The sequence below is a fragment of the Schistocerca piceifrons genome, chromosome 3 (genome assembly GCF_021461385.2).
Source record: "Schistocerca piceifrons isolate TAMUIC-IGC-003096 chromosome 3, iqSchPice1.1, whole genome shotgun sequence".
Lineage (NCBI taxonomy): Eukaryota > Metazoa > Arthropoda > Insecta > Orthoptera > Acrididae > Schistocerca > Schistocerca piceifrons.
Window position 1 is genome coordinate 141,700,378 of NC_060140.1, and position 21,816 is coordinate 141,722,193.

A 21,816-nucleotide genomic window follows, 5' to 3' on the forward strand; every position below is an offset into this window, starting at 1 on the left:
TAATGTTGTTCTGAAAGTAACGCCACGGACAGATATTTTATCTAATCACCATCCACAACATAACAGAGATGTCTTTAAAAGTCTTGCCGATAGAGCCAAAAGGATTTGCATTTAGGAATACCTGGAAGCCGAATTAAAACATCTAAAGCAGTATCTAAAGTTTTCTGAAACAAAATCTTTTATCTCCACGGCTATGAAGAGAAGCCATTGAAAGATATAAAGTTAAGAATAATTTTAATAGGTAAGAAGAGACCATGAAGCTTACCGACATATGGACAACATCTCCACAGAATTGCTAAACAGTCTTTTATCTTTGGTGACAGTCGATAGTTAAGTTTTATATTTGACAAGGATCATCTTTTCTTATCAAGTGTAACTCCGGCCACGCCCGCTTTTATACAGTATATATGTCGCTCGTCGATGTCCGACCCGTCAGTCGGCAAGACTCACTGTAGGAGCAACGTCTCTGAAGATGTCCAGCGCAGTTTTGGACGAAACGTTAGGAACAAAAGAGTTTCGTGGACCACGACCTTATACCCTGAAAGGATCACCAGCAGTAATAATAATAATAATAATAATAATAATAATAAGATAGCCAATAGAAACGGAGGTATTATTCTCCAAGCTAATACTTAAGTATGTCCTTAAAAGGTACTGATACCTAGTCCGCTCCGAAGTAATACACAGAAAAGGCTAAAACAATTCTCGAGACAGAAATCTGTGCGTAATCAGGACCAGGGTCACCTATGTTTCTTACGATGCTAATCTTGTGCGAGCCTCTATAGTTTTTTACCGCACACCCTTTCTCCCATTGAAAAATGGACTATTCACCGATGCGTCACATGTCGTGTCAACCTATCCCTTCTTGCTGACGAATTGAGCAATCCACCTACCCATGTAATCTTCACCGTTCTTCTGTATCACCACATTCTCTTCGTGTCTTTTTCTTCTGTAAAAAGGCTACACTCTGGATCAATACCGTCACAATAGACATCCAGACACTAAATTCCATATTCGATTATCAAAATTTCTAGTTTTCGCGTATGCTTCTCTTGCTATTGTGTCGCAGTTTCACAACTCAGTTTTGGTGCGAAGAAAGAAAAACATATACAACTGTTTTAGTATCTGAACTTCCTAATCTAATTCCCTAAACGTCATTTGATGTAATTTAGTTATAAATTGCTTTTGTTGATGTTCACGCTATAACCTCCTTTCCTTCATATAGTGAGTGCACAAGGTTATTGTAGACCTAGAACAACGAGAATGTAAAACTCAATACCAATCAAGCGGATAGACGTCGACTTAATTGAACACATTTTGAGACACCACAGACAACGCGATATCAAGTTACCCTCGTTGGCAAAGAATAACTACTTTGTGAGGTACGATAGTATGTGTACTCCCAAGTATGTGTACTCCCAAGATATACAGCGCGCTCCAGCTGAGCTGTTTATCGCAGATATTTCTTCATCCGTACAAACTCCGATTAGCAGTTTCGAAGAAACTACAGTATATGCAAATTATGATTTATCTGTTTTGAACATGAAACCGATTGCTGTCATAGGAGAAAGGTCGTGTTGTTATACGGAACTGTTTTATTAGCGTCATGTGGTGCTCCTGCTTGACGCATCTGAGAAAATCTACTTACAACAGAGGAACAGTGGGGAAAATACTGGTCAGACTTTACTATAGGCCCGTGTTGATTGACCAGCACACCAGCTGGAGGGCAAAAAATATGGCGTTTAAGGATGACTGACCAGTTAATTACAGTAACAGTTCGCCTTTACCAGACCCTTGAAAGAAAGGTGCACATAAAAACTAAATGGATTTCTTAAAGAGGGTACTGAAGTAGAAAAATCGTTAAATAATAACATCGAATAATAAGTTCAATGCTAAGACACATCTGGTACCGCGCGCCGCGGTATTTGAATCCGCGCCAGACGTCATGGACGTCGAAGACCCCTAGAGGTCTCTGCACCATCGCGCCGTAAGCTGTGGCGGCGCGCGCCTCCTGGCCCGTATTTAGTGTGAGGGCTCCACAGTGGAACACGTGGTTCCAGCGGCCAATAGCGGCGCCCCAATAGAGTACTTAAACACCTGCCTCTCGCTCAGCCAGCTTTAGTGTTATTCGTTTTGTGCACCTACGTTCACGTGTGACAATTTTCGTTTCCGTCTGTGTCCAAGTGTCTGAACAATTTTATCTTGGACTCTACGCCCGTGAACGGCACCTTGTATTTTAAAAAGTGTTTGTCTCCGTTTATATGTCCACCATGTTTTTTCTCTAAATGTCTTCAATTGTGTATCTGTGTTTCTCTGCGGCCAAAGAGCGGCGTCGTATGCTGCTGCAGGCCTGCCTGTACTACAGGTTTCAAAATAACAATGAAGGGAAAAAAAAGCTTAGCCAGTCAGTCTAATCTCGTGTACGTCTGTGGGCACATCGCCTCGCGCTAGAGAGCTTATTTACTTGTTGTCTGTACGAATGGACGCGTTTTTTAGGTTTCCTTGTGACTCCGTTGTTCGATCTTGATGTTGTTCTTTCTGTCCTTCGTTGGTCGTGTCCGTCCTCTCCCGTTGTGTTGTTCGCGGGCCTCTCCGTGGGTCCCGCCGCGCTTTCCGTCATTTCAACACCGCGACAGTCCCGGTTGCAGTTACAGCAACACACACACTGCAAAGTTACGTCAGCCACAGTAACAACAAAGAAATCATAAAATAAAATTATCATAAACACTTCCTTAAAGCTCAGTTTGTCATTAAGTGCTCGAAATGCCACTGGATTACACATTTGTAGATACAAGTACAAAAATTTCTGATGAGATTGCAGAGATTTCTCCGTTATCACTGCACAAGCTAAAACACTGCGATGTTTTAAATCTTCTTGGGTCATCGGAACTTGTATATACTTTATCTTTGAGTTTAACTATGAGGAAAAGTCCAGTGCCGTCAAATTAGATTAACGAGGAAGCCAACAAGGCATTCACGTACTATTCAGCGACTAGAAGAGAACTGAGAAAGTTGGGATGTTTGGGGATGTTTCGAGGAGAAGACCAGACAGCGAGGTCATCGGTCTCATCGGATTAGGGAAGGACGGGGAAGGAAGCCGGCCGTGCCCTTTCAAAAGAACCATCCCGGCGAAATCATGGAAAACCTAAATCAGGATGGCCGGACGCGGGATTGAACTGAGTAAGTGTTTAAGCGTTATGCTACCCACGGGCACCAGTCGTGCTGGTACCACATAAATCAGCGATTTCAAATGATATCTCTAGGAAGACCGATAGCACTTACGTAATAAACGATGAATATCTTTTACCTGTTTAGGTATCTCCAATGAAGTAATGATATACCATGTATCTCTAGTAATCCACGCCAAAAGAAGCCAGTGCGGATTCTCAGTGGGCCAAACAATGATTATTTCTTACATTCATCTGCACATGATTTGTAAAGATAGTCTTCGGTAAGGGGAATTGCTTGAAGAAAGAACCCATTGTACTGATTAGCACAGAGCGACAGAAGTGGATGTGTCCTCTGCAATTCTTCTGGTTAATCTGCTGGTGAAGTCACACATAATAGGAATGCAAGTTGTTTGTCCACAAAATCTGAAAAACGGTGGTATGACGTATTCCAGAGGCACTCTCAGTTTCCCTGGATTTAACTTGTGCCTTGTGAGCAACGGCTGACACAACATCTATTCTGTTCGCTCCGGCGGGGGTTCAAGTACTCCCTCGGGCATGGGTGTGTGTGTTTGTCCTTAGGATAGTTTAGGTTAAGCAGTGTGTAAGCTTAGGGACTGATGACCATAGCAGTTAAGTCCCATAAGATTTCACACACTTCTTTTTTTTGTTCACTCCGCTATTTGTAGGACTGCTTTTTACGTTATATGTATTACTAGTGCTCTTCCAGTAACAGTGGTTTTGCAAGTTCGCTGAACTGTAGGCACCCGGTGGTCCTGGTCGCCTACAGTGGACTGGAAGCCGAGCGGTGACCTCTCCAGTTGACGGGATGCCAGAAAATGACTGTGTACGCATCAGAAATGCCTAAGAAACATTATTAATTCATGACACCTTTATTCCTGCCGAGTACAATGTGGCCCGGATAACACAGGCTGGCTGAGCTTGGTGATATCAATGACCTTCCCCGAGTCCTCACTGACTCGGAGCGATGACAGCAGTTCCGGGCCGCACCAGTCTTGCTAGCGCAACGCCGCGTGCTGTGACGTAGCGGTGGAATGCCCTTACTTCAGCCGCGCGTGGTTGGTGGCGCCCGGCTGGCCGGCCGGCTCGGCAGCGGACAGCAGCCCGCTGCATGTAGGAGGCTCCAGATTGGAGTCCCAGCGCTGTCGGCACGAGAAGCGTTCTCCTAGTGCATAGTGTACTCTACCCCACCCCGTCTTCTTCGTTGCTCCTCCTGGTGGCTCGTCCGCGGTGGACAGGCGGAACAGTCTGCAGTCCCTCAGCATCGTCAGATCACCCGGCTGTGACAGCGGATGCCCAGGGCCTAGGCCCCGCATGATCTCGACGACGGCTCACTGATTTGGTCAGCATTGGCGGCGATCGAGTCTGCCACGATGTCTGCTAATTCTGCGTTGATGATTGACAGCGGCAGCAGAGAGGACCAGAGCTGGTACTGTCCCCTCACGTCTGCTGCTGGATGGGCTGCCCTTGCTGCAACATCTCCTTAATAAAGATGTCGATCACCGAGCTGAGCGCTACGCAGCGACCCAGTACACATCTAACTGCAAGTCTAGCTGCGAGTGCCTTGTTGCTGTCGAAGCTGGCGTATTTAAAGGAAGCACGAGCGACGTCCTGACTTTATGCTCGTTTGTAATGAACGCATTCCACTTATACTGCTGATTTATCTGTCGTACTCGCCCCTTAGGTGTTCTTTTGACAGAGTTACATGTTGTTACGGCAGACTTACGCGAAGTTATGAAATGCAGTACAGCTGTCGCTATACCTCTGTCTTACACTCTACGAAGGTCTCCGTTTGACACACACCCGCGTGCTAAGCAATTCTCTCTCGCCTGTCGTGTGTACCAGGCCACTGCCCCTGCGTGACGACTCATTCCGATTCATGTGCAATCCTCTTACCTCTTGGCTAACCTACTGCCTCTGGCTCTCGGCATAGGCAACGAAACTTTGACAATATTCCACGTTTCCAACTCTTTACTATTCCACGACACTACAGAACTGTCATCCTTGTTGGACGTCATTTGTCGGGATTCCTTTGTGCGCACAACTGGCTCCTCTTTGCCTCATTCTGCATTCTTCGTACGGAAGTAGCATATCTGTTCGTTCGTCAAGAACATCCATTTTTATAAACCAACCAGCACCCACCACACGTCAACGACACAGAGACTAGATTTTCACCGTTAACATTTTATACCAGTATCTCGACGATGCAGCACTCTCTTTCCTCCTTATCCGATTTCACATATTTCCATATTTAGGTACGATATCACGACTTTTGCGTACGAAAGCAACGAGTTTCACGTTCAAACCGAATAAATCGTAAATATTGTAATTCCTCCGAAACTGCTAATCGGATTTAGAAGAGTGAAACATCATTTGAATTTGTCTCCTTTAAAAATGCAGTACTAGCAGCATAAAATAGCACAGTTCCTTTTGTAAAACATCCCTGTAATTAATATAGCTATGAAAAAAGACAGCGTGTCATTTAGTGAGGATTTTCTCACTGTTTATTTTCGGGAAAATGGAATCTTAAAGCCTTAAGCGATTCAGAAAATACAAGAAATTCTTATCAGCGCACACTCCGCTGAAAGGTTAAAATTTCATTCTGGAAACATCCCTCGGGTTGTGGCTAGGCCATATCTCCGCAGTACCCTTTCTTCTAGAAGTGCTAGTTTATCAAGGTCCGCAGCAAAGCTTCAGTGATGTTTGGAAGGTAGGAGACGAGGTACTGGCGGAAGTGAAGCTGCGAGGAGGGGTCGTGAGTCGTGCTTGGGTAGCTCAGTTCGCCGTCGCGGTAGTTCAGTGTGTTCAGTCAGAGGTTTGTAGGTCCCTCAGCAATAAAAACTGAGTGAACAGATCAACGACGAACTTTAACACGTGTCAAGGGGCTTCCGTCCCAAAGATATCCAACGAACAATCACCAACAAAATGAGATGAAAAAAAGGTTGGCAGAGCACTTCCTCCTGAAAGGCAAAGGTCCCGAGTTCGAGTCTCAGCCCGCCCACAGTTTTAATCTGCCAAGAAGTTTCATATCAGCACATACTCCGAGAAAATTTCATTCTGAACTTAACAGGTTAACTGATTTGCGGAATGATCTTGTACATGACTCCATGAATATCGACGGAAGGTCCATGAGGTTTTTCGCGGATAATGTTATTGCGTACAGAGAATTTGCAAGGTTACAAGATTCTAGCGAAATGTAGGAATACCTGCAGAGGATCGACTCTCGGTATAGCTATTGGCTAATGAACGTAATCTTAAACAAATGTTACATATTGCACATTAAACAGGCAGAAGAAGCAAGTACTGTGTGATTAGACGACTGTCGAATAAATGCTGCAAGCAGTCACATCTATTAGATCTGAATATCTGCGACACTACTTACAGTGATTTAAGGCATAACCATATGAAATACACGTTAGGTAGCCAGATTGCAGACTGCTATACGTTGGAAGAATACTCACGTAATCCGGTCCACCAAAGTGGGCTGGAGACGTTCAACAACACCATTGGCTGGCGCTGAAAGGGTGTTTTATTCAACCACAATGTGAGTTGATGTTGAAGTACCGAGAGATATCCTACAAGAGTCAACGAATATTTTGTTTTCTTTTACGTATATCTTGCGAAAAGACCATGACGCTACAATTAGATAGATTTCAACTCTTGCGAAGGCTGATTAAGAATCCAGAATGAGATTTTCACTCTGCAGCGGAGTGTGCGCTGATATGAAACTTCCTGGCAGATTAAAACTGTGGCAGATTAAAACTGTGTACCCGACCGAGACTCGAACTCGGGACCTTTGCCTTTCGCGGGCAAGTGCTCTACCATCTGAGCTACCGAAGCACGACTCACGCCCGGTACCCACAGCTTTACTTCTGCCAGTACCTCGTCTCCTACCTTCCAAACTTAACAGAAGCTCTCCTGCGAGGAGAGCAGGAGAGCTTCTGTGAAGTTTGGAAGGTAGGAGACGAGGTACTGGCAGAAGTAAAGCTGTGGGTACCGGGCGTGAGTCGTGATTAAGAATCGTTCTTCCGCCTACCATTCACGATCGTAAGAGGAAAGGTGAAAGTAACAATAGTTGGTAATCGTTTAGGCTCTCCCGGCGATCTAATGGCATCTTGGGTTGTCCGGTGTTCTGCCGGATATCACCGTCGTACTTACACGATATTTCGGTAGCGTAGTTCGTTACCTTCATCATGTGCGACGCTGATATCTGGTAGAACACCCGACAACCCAAGATGTCAATAGTAGGTAAAGTACTCTTCGTCTCATATTATGAATTAGCTAATGGCGTATACACTTACGGACCAAACAGTTTGACGAAAGCCCACCCTGAGAGTGAATGCCGCCTCCAGACGTTGCGAGCGTGTGACGCAGTAAGTGTCAGGAGCTTTCTAGAGATGTTACGGACTGCACATGGAGAAGTCCACTGACAAAAGGTGCTTTGACAACTTGCAGATCGTTCTGGCCTGTAACCTGTGACCGAACACCTCGGAAACAGAGAAGCTGGTCAGCTGTTGGCATGCTACTGTCGTGAGCCCTAAGGAAACGGGCGCGAGGGCAATGAAATCAGGTTTAGATGACAAGATGTTGGACGTCCATGCCTCATCACACAACATGAAAATCAGATGCTTGCCTGCACTGTAAAGCAGGATAGGTAGCGATCTGAGGCATATATGACAGTGTTGATGCAACCACAAGCGTTTCGGAGCACGACGTTCAGTGCACATTGTATAACACGTGGCTACACAACAGACGCACCCCTACGTTTTCATACGTTTCCCCAACGATATCGTCGATTACGATTGGAGAGGTACAGGATCATCGAAATGGAAACGCGTACCGATGGAAACATATCAGTTGGCTGAATTATTCTTGTTTCTTACCATACCAGGTCGGTGGCTGTGCACGGATGCGCCGCTATTCAGGCGAACGGCTTCTCGAGACACGCAACGCACCACGTATGCAAGTCGGTGGGAACAGCATTATGTTGTGAGGGTCATTGCTTGGACCGTATCGTGGTAACCAGAGGCACCACGACACCTGTGAAGAAGGTGAACCTGTCCACGAACCACCTGCATCGCTTCATGCCTGGTATCTTTCCCGATGTAGGACAACATTCCGTGTCACCACAAGACCAGGATCTGCTACAATGGTTTGAGAAGCCTAATACAGGATTCACGTTGATGTCTTGATCACCAAATTAGCTTGATCTGAACCCTATGCAATATAGACTGATGAGGTTTAATGCCTGCTGCTGGTGTTGCGGGCACGAGACGCAGTAAGGAAAGAATGTGCAGTCATTACAGCGAAGATACGGTTCACAAATGCGGAAATCCACTGATATAAGCGGTTCTGACAAAGGTCACATTGTCGTAGCGCCGCGGATGGGAACGACAATCACTGAAACGGAGACGTTTTCGCCTGTTGGAGTACTACTGTCGTGGGCACTTTTGGAAAGTGGTTGAAGGATGGTAAAATGACGAATAGGCCGTTTGATACTTGTCGACCACGTCTCATCACAAAACGTAGAGATCGGAGGATCCCCCACTGTGTGATTCAGGATAGGCAGCAGTCTGTGGCACATCTGACGACAAAGTACAATGCTGGTGCAGGCACAGGTGTTTCGGAGTACGCCGTTCAAATGCCATTGTTGAAAGGGGAGACCCACATCACACGACCTTACGTGTTCCTTTGTTGACCCAACGTCATTGTCAGTTGTGATTGCAGTTGCTTAGTTTTGGCGGTGGGTGAACAGAAACGTGTCGCCTGTCGAATCAATTCCATTCCCTGTTACACCAGGTCGGTGGTTGGGTCCTTACACGCCTTCATCCAGGCCAATGGCTGCACGAAACGTGCACCGCGCCACAGATGGAGGCTGGAGGGGTCAGAATTATGCTATGGGGTACACTGAGTTGGACTTCCATGGTGTCTGTGGTGATAATCGAAAGGACTATGACAGCAGTGAACTATGTGAACATTATTACGGACCACCTGCACCGCTTTGTGCTTAAAGCCTCCCCCTTGGCGATGATATCTTCCAGCAGGATAACTGACCGTGAGTTGGGAGGTCATAATATTGCTACAGTGGTTTGAGAGGCATTATAGAGAACTCATATTGATGTCTTGCCCAGCAAATATGCCTGATCTGTATTAATTGGGACACATATCGCCAGCTTCAAGCCCGTAAACCATCATCCCGTAATTTGTGGGAATTGCTTAACCTATGCGTAGACTTCTGGAATCCTGTCAATGACTTGTAGATTGTATAGTAAGCTGGATTGTGTTTTCATAGTGGAACAAGCTACTGAAGAGGTGGTCATAGTTTTTTGAATCATCGATATACACTGATACTCATTAATTAAGGATAATGCTGATACATGGTGAAAGAACACTCTGGTGGGCGGTTTGCGGGTATAAATTACCTCGGGGTATGACCATGCGGTGCATTTGACCTGCGGTCGTCGCACGGTGGCGCTGGCAGCAGTCCACATACGCAGAGGTGTGTTGGTGCATGTCAGAGTACGGTGCAACGAGTAAGTGTGCAGACGTTTTCAGACGTGCTAATGGTGACTGTGTGTTTAAAATGGCTGAAAGAACACGTATTGAAGACGTTATCAGGGGTAGAATCCTAGGGCGACTAATAGCACGGGCCCTCCGTGTGCCACAAAGTGTGATCTCAAGATTGTGGCAACGATTCCAACATACAGAAAACACGTCCAGGCGCTACAGTACGGACCGTCCACAGTGTACAACGCCACAAGAAGACCGATATCTCACCATCAGTGCCCACAGACGGCCACGGAGTACTGCAGGTAACCTTGCTCGGGATCTTCCTGCACCCACTGGAACAGTTGTCTCCAGACACACAGTCTACAGACGACTGAACAGATATGGTTTATTCGCCCAGAGACATGCAAGGTGCATTCCACTGACCCCTGGTCACAGGAAATCCCGTAAAGCCTGGTGTCAAGAACACAGTACATTGTCATTGGAATAGTGGTCCAAGGTTATGTTCACGGACGAGTCGAGGTATAGTCTGAACAGTGATTCTCGCCGGGTTTTTATCCGCCGTGAATCAGGAACCAGATACCAACCCCTTAATGTCCTTGAAAGGGACCTGTATGGATGTCGTGATTTGATGGTGTGAGATGGGATTATGATGGGTGCACGTACGCCCCTACATGTCTTTGCCAAAGGAACTGTAACAGGTCAGGCGTATCGAGACGTCATTTTGCACCAGTGTGTCCGCCTTTTCAGGGGTGCAGTGGGTCCCATCTTCCTCCTGATGTATGATAACACACGGCCCCATCGAGCTGCCATCGTGGAGGAGTACCTTGAAACAGAATATGTGAATGGAGTTGCCTACCTGTTATCCAGACATAAACCCCATCGAGCACGTCTGGGATGCTCTCAGTCGACGTATCTTTGCACGTCTTCAATCCGCTACGACACTTCAGGAGCTCAGACAGGCACTGGAGCAAGAATGGGAGGCTGTACCCCAGCAGCTGCTCGACCACCTGATCTAGAGTATGCCAACCCGTTGTGCGGCCTGTGTACGTATGCATGGTGATCATGTACCATATTGATGTCGGGGTATAAGCGCAGAAAAAAGTGGCGTTTTGTAGCACATGTTTTCCGGGATGGTTTTCTCAACTCATCACCAATACCGTGGACTTACAGATCTGTGACGTGTGTGTTCCCTATGAGCCTATGCTATTAGCGCCAGTTTTGTGTAGTGCCACGTTGTGTGGCACCACATTCTGCAGTTATCCTTAATTTATGATTTTGAGTGTATTTTGGACTCTATCCGTCGCTAGCTCTGCATCCGGAAACAACCTGGCTATGATTTATCCGAATTTTTTGACGTTTGCGTGCTACACACCTCCGGAAAGATGTAACACAACCGTTGCGTAGTTAATTGGTTCGGTGAAACCTTTAGACTGTTACCGCATAAATCTTAATCCTTAATTTATGATTTTGAGTGTATTTTGGACTCTATCCGTCGCTAGCTCTGCATCCGGAAACAACCTGGCTATGATTTATCCGAATTTTTTGACGTTTGCGTAGACATATCGTGCTACACACCTCCGGAAAGATGTAACACAACCGTTGCGTAGTTAATTGGTTCGGTGAAACCTTTAGACTGTTAACGCATAAATCTTGTTTGTAGTTAATTGGCAATTGTAGTATAGTTAGTTGATTGTACTAACTTTGGGTGTTTGGCTGTCATAAGAGTTGGGTTGTTTGGGGAAGGCGAGCAGACAGCGAGGTCATCAGTCGGCTGTCATAAGAGAACTGTCTGTTAATGACCTGCAAAATATCAGTTGTTACTTATATTTTTACAATGGTTATAATTTTTGTACGATATAATCTGGCTGGAGTAGGAAATTTTAGCGAACGAGTTTGTGACATGCACTATTTAATCTTGAGCACTGACTCCCACGTCCGCCTACGTATCTGAGCAGCCGGCGTCGCTGGCTGTTCGATTCCCAGTAGTGCAGAGGTTTTTCCTTCGTGAGAGGACTGGTAAGGGTGCACTCAGCCTGGTGACGCCAACTGACGAGCTACTCAGTCGATTAGTATCAGTGCCAAGATCAAGAAACTGACCGGGAAAGAGGTATGCTAACCAGATGCCCTTCAATACCGCAGCCTATGACGCCATTAACACAGGATGAGGTGGCAGTAGGTCGTGCCCGTTTGGACCGCCTGGGGTTAAATGCGGTACTTTACTTTTAGCGACTCCCATAGTCTCAGTGTTAAGTGTCATGATTCGTTTTCTACACTTTCTGGTGCATACCATTATGTGCTCTGTTTAAACTTCAAGATGGCGGAAAGTCCTGGCTGAGCGAGTTGCTCCCCGATGGGTGACGTTTCGTGGAAAAATTATTAATTTAAAAAATTGCCGGCCGTTGTGGCCGGGCAGCTCTAGGCGCTTCAGTCCGGAACCACGCTGCTGCTACAGTCGCAGGTTCGAAACCTGCCTCGAGCATGGATGTGTGTAATGTTCTTAGGTTAGTTAGGTTTAATTAGTTCTAAGTCTAGGGGACTGATGACCGCAGTTCCATAATGTTCAAAGCCATTTGAACCATTTTGAAAGATTAAATCAGAAATTTCTCGCTCAGTACTGTAAATTATTATTTTTCACTTTTTCGGCACCAACTACCAATATATAAGACTATTACCGATTGCACTATTAAGGTTGATGGTGTTAAATACAACTGAAACTTCCTGGCAGATTAAAACTGTGTGCCGGACCGAGACTCGAAGTCGGGGCCTTTGCCTCTTGCGGGCAATTGCGCTACCATCTGAGCCACCCAAGCACGTCTCACGCCCCGGCCTCACAGCTTTACTTCTGCCAGTTTCAATATTTTACTTACGGTATACGGGTCTTCAGTCGATTCTCTACATTCTGTCCCAAATGTTACTTTTATCAGTGTTTTCGCACTTATTTCCACATCACCCGGCGTCGATACCTTGCATTCGTCGCACGCCGTAATCGCATGAACAACCCGCAGTGGTTGACAGCAACAAACGAAAAAAACAGACACCTACCATGAGATCGTCAGTGAAGTCTAACATTCTCGTGGACAGTTTCTTTTCTTTACTGTACTTACACTCAAATTGGTACATCAAAGGGGCGAGTTCGGGGACAATTTTGGATATTCATTTACACGTAAGCAATTTTAATGATCTGCTTATTAATAAAAATGTGAGGTTACATCCGAGATCTCCGATCACACGGTCACTTTAGAAACCTATCAAGGACATGTCGAATCCATACCAAACAGAATCACTGGTGTACTGCGTTCCAAAATTTTCCCAGTACCCAATTAAGTAGCTGATTATGTTGTTTTGGTTTATAAGTGTAGATGTAAACCGCAACGCACTCAAGGACAAGGTAATTATATTGAAAAGTACTGAACAGGCAATTCATAATTGTAGGAGAATATGATAACGAAGTCATACCAAGCAGAAGACTCACGTAGGGTGCCCAAACAGTTCCATCAATACGCAGTGCATCCTCCTCTGGCGGCAACGCAGTCGTGTATTCTCTAGTGCAAACCCTCGTAAAAGTGTCGAATGGCATCCTGTGACAGATTGTTCCTTCTGTTGCTATTCGACAATTGTCCTTGGATATCTTTATATGGATATAGTGTCTGATCCTCCGGACACGTCCGAAAGAACAGACACCATATCCTTATAAATATATATTTCTGGCAATACGGGCCATGACCTTCTTCTGTGCGGCTGCACTCACATTCCCCGAACTCTTACGCGACTTGGAAAGAATGTCTTCCACGAGTAATGTGTGTGTCGGGATGGGACACTACGGACGTAGTGTGTGAATATATAAGGTGAGTTTCGCGGGAGGCGTGCGCGAGATAGTCCCTGCAGTCGCACTATCCTCTGCGCCCTCAGTGGCTCAGATGGATAGAGCGTCTGCCATGTAAGCAGGAGACCCCGGATTCGAGTCCCGGTCGGGGCACACATTTTCACCTGTCCCCGCTGATGTATATCAACACCCATGAGGATTTGACGGTATTAATATAATTCTAATTTCATAGTTCTTGCAGGCTCTGGAGAAAGAGTAAGTTCTAGCTTCACCATGTCCCAGACATATTCAATTGGTGAGAGATTTGGTGGTCTTGTTGGCCAGAACAGTTGTTGTACATAATGGAGACCATGTTACCTCGCAGGAGGTCATCATATAATATATAAAGTTCATGATATCCAATATTACAAATTTACTCTTTCTGATGGACACACATCCAGATCGTCCGCTCTCAAAATTCTGCCATCTCTCTCCCCACATCCACCACTGCTGGCGGCTCACCTCCAACTGCACAACGCTACGCGCTCTTCACATCCAACTGCCCAACACTGCAGTAGCAAATATTCCAACAATACAAACCCGCCACAGACTTCACATAGCACAGCCAGTGATTTTCATATAGACCGCAACGAGGCGTTACGAACATAAAAACCTAAACAACCTACTTACACATAGTGATACCATAGGGCCGGCCGGTGTGGTCGTGCGGTTCTAGGCGCTACAGTCTGGAACCGCGTGACCGCTACGTTCGCAGGTTCGAATCCTGCCTCGGGCATGGATGTGTGTGCTGTCCTTAGGTTAGTTAGGTTTAAGTAGTTCTAAGTTCTAGGGGATTGTTCACCACAGATGTTAATTCCCATAGTGCTCAGGGCCATTTGAACCATTTGAAGCCATTTGATACCATAGAATGAATGTTGGACACACTGTTCATCTCTAAACTCGGCACAGTTGCTGCCTTCAGAGTCAAACCAGAGGGGGCAGAGATAGGCCTCCGGAGCGCCATCTGATCACGGATGGCCGTGAAAAATGAATCACTAACGCTACAACCAGTATGCACATATCATACTCTGTTGCCACTGAACACAGTCTTTGAGGGTGTTCAATCTTTTTTCGGCAGCATAGAAATGGGTGTAACGCAGATGTGCGATGTTCGCTGAAACGAAAGGGACAGCTGATGAGGGGTGGGGAGGGAGACCTCGATCAAACTAGTAACCACATATACAGAGTGTTTCAAAAATGACCGGTATATTTGAAACGGCAATAAAAACTAAACGAGCAGCGATAGAAATACACCGTTTGTTGCAATATGCTTGGGACAACAGTACATTTTCAGGCAGACAAACTTTCGAAATTACAGTAGTTACAATTTTCAACAACAGATGGCGCTGCGGTCTGGGAAACTCTATAGTACGATATTTTCCACATATCCACCATGCGTAGCAATAATATGGCGTAGTCTCTGAATGAAATTACCCGAAACCTTTGACAACGTGTCTGGCGGAATGGCTTCACATGCAGATGAGATGTACTGCTTCAGCTGTTCAATTGTTTCTGGATTCTGGCGGTACACCTGGTTTTTCAAGTGTCCCCACAGAAAGAAGTCACAAAGGTTCATGTCTGGCGAATAGGGAGGCCAATCCACGCCGCCTCCTGTATGTTTCGGATAGCCCAAAGCAATCACACGATCATCGAAATATTCATTCAGGAAATTAAAGACGTCGGCCGTGCGGTGTGGCCGGGCACCATCTTGCATAAACCACGAGGTGTTCGCAGTGTCGTCTAAGGCAGTTTGTACCGCCACAAATTCACGAAGAATGTCCAGATAGCGTGATGCAGTAATCGTTTCAGATCTGAAAAATGGGCCAATGATTCCTTTGGAAGAAATGGCGGCCCAGACCAGTACGTTTTGAGGATGCAGGGACGATGGGACTGCAACATGGGGCTTTTCGGTTCCCCATATGCGCCAGTTCCGTTTATTGACGAAGCCGTCTAGGTAAAAATAAGCTTCGTCAGTAAACCAAATGCTGCCCACATGCATATCGCCGTCATCAATCCTGTGCACTATATCGTTAGCGAATGTCTCTCGTGCAGCAATGGTAGCGGCGCTGACGGGTTGCCGCGTTTGAATTTTGTATGGATAGAGGTGTAAACTCTGGCGCATGAGACGATACGTGGACGTTGGCGTCATTTGGACCGCAGCTGCAACACGGCGAACGGAAACCCGAGGCCGCTGTTGGATCACCTGCTGCACTAGCTGCGCGTTGCCCTCTGTGGTTGCCGTACGCGGTCGCCCTACCTTTCCAGCACGTTCATCCGTCACGTTCCCAGTCCGTTGAAACTTTTCAAACAGATCCTTTATTGTATCGCTTTTCGGTCCTTTGGTTTCATTAAACCTCCGTTGAAAACTTCGTCTTGTTGCAACAACACTGTGTTCTAGGCGGTGGAATTCCAACACCAGAAAAATCCTCTGTTCTAAGGAATAAACCATGTTGTCTACAGCACACTTGCACGTTGTGAACAGCACACGCTTACAGCAGAAAGACGACGTACAGAATGGCGCACCCACAGACTGCGTTGTCTTCTATATCTTTCACATCACTTGCAGCGCCATCTGTCGTTGAAAATTGTAACTACTGTAATTTCGAAAGTTTGTCTGCCTGAAAATGTACTGTTGTCCCAAGCATATTGCAACAAACGGTGTATTTCTATCGCTGCTTGTTTAGTTTTTATTGCCGTTTCAAATATACCGGTCATTTTTGAAACACCCTGTATATACTAAGATGGTATCTAGAACAGATACCATCGGTAACCACGCAGCTCGTTAGAATGAAATTACAATGAAATGAACATCCGTAGCTGCTTACAGGCGTTGCCATACGTCAACGGGGACGCATGAAAAATGTGTGCATGAAACATGTGTGCCCCCACCGGGACTCGAACCCGGGATCTCCTGCTTACATGTCAGACGCTCTATCCATCTGAGCCACCGAGGACACAGAGGATAGCGCGACTGCAGGGATTTATCTCTGGCACGCCTCCCGCGAAACCCACGTTCTCAACGTATTGTCCCACACAACATTCGTAGTGCCCCCGCCCATTATACTCATTACTCGCGGCGCGTTGCCGATTCCCGTAAGAGTTCGGGCACTGTTTGTGCATTCGCACCGAAAAAGAGGATGGTTGAGTGGCTGGTGAGCCTTAACTATATATATACTAAGATGGTGTCTGTTCTTTCGGACATGTCCGAATGAGTATAATGGTCGGGGGCACTACGAATGTAGTGCGGGACAATGCGTTGAGAATGTTGGTTTCGCGGGAGGCGTGCCAGAGATAAATCCCTGCAGTCGCGCTATCCTGTGTCCTCGCTGGCTCAGATGGATAGAGCGTCTGTCGTGTAAGCAGGAGATCCCGGGTTCGAGTCCCGGTCGGGGCACACATTTTCATCTGTCCCCGTTGACGTATGTCAACGCCTGTAAGCAGCTAAGGATGTTCATTTCATTTTAATTTCATAGTAACCAGAATTGAAGCAGGGACAGTTCACCAGTGTTCCCTGTTCCACAGAGGAGTGATCGCGCAGTTTAAAACCGCCGACCTGCTGGAAGCGCCAGTAACCTCGCGATCCGCTGACGAAGTGTGAGCCGACACAATTGTCGGCGACCAAGGCCGCGCGGTCGCGTGTTTACGGCGAGCAAACAGCACGGGGCGAGGCGACAACTGCCAGAGCACACGCGACGCGCCTGGAGCACCGTCTCTCGTCACTTTCCTCGCTGCACAGTGTCGCCGCCCGACTGCGCCTTCAGCCTCGGTGGCGTCTCCACTGGGCCGACACATCCGCCAAACCCATGTGGTAGAGGGGGAAATGGGTTTCACCTTACGGTCACGCTGTTCTCCCATTCCTCTGGTTCCTCTCAGTCAATCCAGCCGAAAGATAAACTGACTGTACTGTGTAAGATTTGAAATTTTCCCGACGAATCAACTCTTCAAAAAGATTTCGGGCTTATGCTGTTCTCCCATTGCTCTGGTTCCTCTCAGTCAATCCAGCCGAAAGCTAAACTGACTGTACTGTGTAAGATTTGAAATTTTCCCGACGAATCAACTGTTCAAAAATATTTCTGGCTTGCAGCCGGCGGTCGTAAACTTCGTTGCACGATATTTCGGCTGGACAACTGCCAGCCATCTTCAGGTGAGCCGAACGAGGACTGACGAAGACGTTCTCCACTCCAGCTTATATAGTGCGCTGATAGTACTGCCGCGCATGCGTTGCAGTCGCGGAGACAGAAGGGCCACACCGACCAGCGGCAGTGCCCTCGATGGTGGAACTGCAGTACTCAGCTGCCGCCGGTTTTGTCGCTGGCCGCAGCTATCGAAGTCTTCTGGCGTCTTCGTCTCGAGCAAATTTCGAAAATGACGGGATTCCATGCGTTATTCAGTTGGTAACCACTGTCACGGTTCATTAGATTTCCCGCAATGATTCTTAGATAATGGAGCCCCAAAAAGTTGTTGAAGTGGCCAAAATCGAAGTTTTGTCGTACTCTGTTGAGTGTCCGTTAGAAATACAATGTTCCGCAACTGCAGACTTACTGGGTTGCAGTAGGCGAGTGCAACGATGATGTTCTTTATAAGGCTCTTCCACTGTACGCGTTGTCTGTCCTATATAGACAATACCACATTGACATGGTATTTTGTAAATTCCCGCCTTCCGCAGTAACAAATCATCCTTCACCGAACCCAGCAAATCCTAGATTTTAGAAAGCGGACGAAAAACCACATTCACATTCAAATGAATAAGAATGCTTGCTATCTTGAAGGAGATATTTCCGACAAAGGGAAGAAAAGCTAGGGACTTCAAGATAGCAAGGATTCTTAATGATTTTAATGTGAAAGTGGTTTTTCGTTCGCCTTCTAAGATTTCGGGTTTTGCTGGGATCGGTGAAGGATGATTTGTTACTGCGGAAGGCGGGAATTTACAAAATACCCTGTCAATGTGGTATTGTCTATATACGACAGACAACGCATACAGTGGAAGAGCGTTGTAAATAACATCACCGTTGCACTCGCCTACTGCAACCCAGTAAGTCTGCAGTTGCAGAACATTGTATTTCTAACGGACACTCAATGGAGTACGACAAAACTATGATTTTGGCCACTTCAAAAACTTTTTGGGACTCCATTATCAAATAATCATTGCGGGAAATCTAATGAACCGTGACAGTGGTTACCAACTGAATAACGCATGGAATCCCGTCATTTTCGAAATTTGCTCGAGACGAAGACGCCAGAAGACTTCGATAGCTGCGGCCAGCGACAAAACCGGCGGCAGCTGAGTACTGCAGTTCCACCATCGAGGGCACTGCCGCTGGTCGGTGTGGCCCTTCTGTCTCCGCGACTGCAACGCATGCGCGGCAGTACTATCAGCGCACTATATAAGCTGGAGCGGAGAACGTCTTCGTCAGTTCTCTTTCGGCTCACGTGAAGATGGCTGGCAGTTGTCCAGCCGAAATATCGTGCAATGAAGTTTACGACGACCGGCTGCAAGCCCGAAATCTTTTTGAACTGACAGTACTGTACTGTACTGTATTGTATTGAACTGGGGACCTAGAAACGACGGAGAGGCTTCGTCCCCACCGTAGCCCACAGTGGTACACAACCCCACAACGGGCTACAGCATTCCACTCATCCCACCGCCGCCCCACACCGAACCGAGGGTTATTGCGCGATTCGGCCCCCACTGGACATCCCCGCGAACGTCCCACACCAGACGAGTGTAACCCCAATATTTGCGTGGTAGAGTAATTATGGTGTACGCGTACGTGGAGAAAGTGTTTGCCCAGCAATCACCGACATAGTGCAACTGAGGCCTAATAAGGGGAACCAGCCCGCATTCCCCGAGGCAGACGTAAAACCGCCTTAAAAACCATCCACAGACAGGTCGGTACACCGGACCTTGACACTATTCCGCCGGGCGGATTTGTGCCGGGGTCCAGCACGCCTTCCCGCCCAGAAAGCAGTGCATTAGACCGCACGGCAAACCAGGCGGGCTAGCTAAGCAGACCATTTGGTCCACAGCCTGACTATTTTTTTTCGAAGTCTGTAGCGCTCTGAGTGCCATGCCCGCAGTATTATGCAGATGGTATGATTGTGCTAGCAGAAACGGTGGAAGAGCTCTAGCTAATGAGGGAGAATATTGTAAGTGTGGATAAAGTGTTTGGAATGAAACTGAACATTGGCAAGACCAAAGTGTTGAAAATCAGAAAGAAACACGACGCTATTAATATATGACTAGATGGAATGGTACTAGAACAGGTTCAGTCATTCTAGTATTTATGAAGCTGTAGGAAGTTGTACAGACGGAGTGAGACGCCGAATCTCCATGGGGAAGAGAGTTTTCGGGAAACTGAAATGTTTACTGACAGCCAAAAGCATCGCCGTTACACTTTAGAAGAGCTTCGCCAAATGTTTCGTCTGCGGTGCCGTGTCTCATGATTCTGAAACATGGCCAGTCAGACATAAAAGACAAAAATGTTTAGAATTTTTTGTAATGTGATCATGAAAAAGAATGGAGACAGTACATGGATCGACAGAATGAGAAATCAGGAGGTACTGAGCAAAGTAGGAGAGGAGAGGAAATTCATGAGGATGACACAGAAGAGGGAAACATCTTGGATGGGATGTATATTACGTAGGAATGATGTACTAGAGAGGATCATGGGGGGGGGGGGGGAGGGGGGTGAAGTAGAAGGAGAAGAGGGAGAGGAAGAAGATTTGGAATGCTAACAACTGTGGCGAGAGGAGAATGGTGAGGACAGAGAGATATGGAGGACGTTCAGTTGATACCTCTCTGAGAACAGAATTACTGAAAGGAGAAGAAGAAAAGAAAATAAGGAGATTCTTTCCATCATAAAAGACACCATAATTTTATGACAATGTATTCAAACTGTAAATTTTTCCATTGGTTCCATGTGTTCCTCAGTGTTTTCTAATGTTGTGGTAATTTTTTCATTACTACGTAACCACAGTCCTTAGCATTAAAAATTGCAACACTGAAAGGTTAGAAAATAATAGAATTCACTTTATTGTGCAATGCAGTTTAGTAGGTAGAATACACGATTGCATTTGCAGGTTCCTTAGGGGGGCTATACAGAGTGCGAACTTCAGATCACAGAGCTGCCAGGTCTGGCAGGAGCTAGCACATCTGTGCATCAAGACGAACTGAGACTGGATGACAGGTTCGGGAACGTCGTTCCACGCTGCTTCATCACTATTCTAAATCTCAATAATCGTAGAGGTAGCGTGTCATTATCTCGGCAATCCAAGAGCAGATGTTTTCAGTGGGTGACCGATCTGTGGAACGTGCTGGCTACAGAAAAAATCGAGTGCCCTATGTATCGAGATAGGCAGCACCGGAGCCCCCTCTTGTCTGAAAAGAAGACGTGGTGCCGCTCCTCTGTGCATCGTTTCCGTTGCGCCCTTCACTATCGGTTAGTCTCTCTCTGTTATCGCGTCAACAAAAGCCACAACAATTCCCGCCGTGCTGTAAGTCTTTTGTGCTCCAGTAGACAGCATCGCACTGTCAGTGTAGACAACTGCGTTGCAGCTACCAAGGCCATTTCCTGAATCAAATTACCTGTCCTGGGTGTAACATTCTGCCCGCCCTCCCCCCGCCGCTTCCTCACGCAAGACAAAAATACGTCTGACCTCTCGGGCGATAGTCGCGTGGGTTGCCTGGGACCCTGAGCCCACGCATTTCATGAAGATAAACTACACAACTAGCCGAAGTGCAATGAGAAGGAATCGAAAGAAAGTATTCAGGACTCAGGAATTTGTATAAAGTGTCTGTCATTAAAAAATGATTCATACGATATTGACGCCTTATAGCTTCAAACATATAATGTCTATAAGTTTGTACTAATAATTGATGGCCGGCCGGAGTGGCCGAGCGGTTCTAGGCGCTGCAGTCTGGAACCGCGCGACCGCTATGGTCGCAGGTTCGAATTCTGCCTCGGGCATGGATGTGTGTGATGTCCTTAGGTTGGTTAGGTTTAAGTAGTTCTGAGTTCTAGGGCGCTGATGACCACAGCAGTTAAGTCCCATAGCGCTCGGAGCCATTTTAACCATTTTAATAATTGATGTCATAACATGTTTCACTGTGATTCATCATGCAGCAGAGTGACAGCAGTTTGCAAAATGGCAGCTAACAAACAGAAAGCATCTTGTGTATTACAATAAGAGAAAATTGTATCCGTAACGAAGTGCGTTCCGAAGTCGATGCAGCATACATCCACCAACCAACCAAAG